Source organism: Acyrthosiphon pisum, chromosome A1, assembly GCF_005508785.2.
Source record: "Acyrthosiphon pisum isolate AL4f chromosome A1, pea_aphid_22Mar2018_4r6ur, whole genome shotgun sequence".
NCBI lineage: Eukaryota > Metazoa > Arthropoda > Insecta > Hemiptera > Aphididae > Acyrthosiphon > Acyrthosiphon pisum.
Window position 1 is genome coordinate 64,611,530 of NC_042494.1, and position 1,706 is coordinate 64,613,235.

A 1,706-nucleotide genomic window follows, 5' to 3' on the forward strand; every position below is an offset into this window, starting at 1 on the left:
AGCGTGTGCGGCGTCAACGCTAACTGCGAGGCGCGGGGTGCGACGCCCATATGCAGCTGCCCGCGGACCATGACCGGTGACCCGATCGTCCGGTGCCGTCCGTTCGAACCAGCCGACCTCTGCGAACCGAATCCGGTGCGGCGAGAACGCCCGGTGCCAGCCCGGCCACGACGTCACCGGCAAGGAGCGGCCGGTGTGCACGTGCCTGCCCGGTTACACAGGCGACGCGCTCACTCGGTGCAGGCGCGGCGAGTGCTCGGTCGACGACGAGTGCCGTCACGACCAGACGTGCGTCAACTACCAGTGCAGGAACGTGTGCACGGGCCAGTGCGGCGTGGACGCCGAGTGCAACGCCCGCAACCGGGTGGCCACGTGCTCCTGTCCGCCCGGTTACACGGGCCACGCCATGACCAGGTGCTATCCGAAGTCGACGACATCCGGGCGCGTCTACTACAACAACCGCAAGAAGTGAACATAATATTATTATTATAACCATTATCGGGTGTACAGCCATCGTGTCGCATATACAATATTATAATATTATTACCGCCGTAATTGGACCCTTTATTGGACGCCGTTTATATAATGGTTGGTACTTGGTGGGATTAACACCCCCGATACCGTACAACTGTCGTGAAAATGTTTGGCTTACAGGTCGATCGTCCAATAATAATTTATGCGTGAACAATTTAATTTTACTTATTTCAGCTAACGTGTAGTTACCTATATTATTGTAATTATTTATATTTTATTGCCTTATTATTGTAAAAGTTAAGGCTTGGCGTTACAGCTCACCAATATATCTGAAATTCATATTATTATATTAAAATTATGCGATAAGTAAACACCCTGTACACCAACACGATGTTAATATTATTATATCATCTGTGGACAATTTTCAGTTTCTTAAATATTATACCGTTACCATTTTTTAAATTTTTTTTTTAAATAATATATAATTTATTTTTACATTCTAAACCGTATTGTTGTCATTTTCCTTTATCCTTGTTACAGTTAATTTGGATTTTAGGCACACGCCAAGCAGGGGCGGACTGGGAGGTAAACAGCCCAGTATTCTATACAACTAAACGGCCCAAACCCCTTTATAACAGCTTCTTTATGAATACCTACTTTTTCGGGTATAAATTATAAATAGACAATAGGTTATAATATGATACACTTTATAAGAATCATAAATGTATATAATCCTTTTGGTATTTTTGATGTTTGTTTACTATTGTTTTTATCATTTATTTTATTGTCGCAATTCATACTCTTATTAAACCAAAATCATCTTTATTAATTTCAGAATCGTCGCGTTATTATAGTCATTACTTTTAATATAAACTTTATATAAATGTCATCATTCTGTTCTCTTTTTCAACAAATCTACAATATTTTATAAATATTTGCAAATGATTGAATAATTGTAGTTTAGCAATCACTTTCTGGCGGTCGATGTACCAACCAAATCAGATAAAGTGTTTAACCATTTTTCTGAATGAAACTGATTTTTAAAATTGTTGCTTAAAGAATTATAATACACTATAGGTACAACATACCTAATATGCTCATACAATTATTATTATTATAAACTTATGGTTCGACTATGAAATTATTGTAGCATTGTACCAACTAATAGCAGTGTTTTTTAATTTTTACTGTTTCGTATTTAAAAATAAATTTAAATAAATGTATTGTATATC

General features: G+C 39.0%; 1 protein-coding gene across 1 annotated transcript in view; it reads left to right on the forward strand.

Annotated features, from left to right (window-relative positions):
* LOC100164389 (neurogenic locus notch homolog protein 1) overlaps positions 1-1,706 on the forward strand; it is a 9,025-nt gene that overhangs the window by 5,321 nt on the left and 1,998 nt on the right. The window lies entirely within an intron of this gene.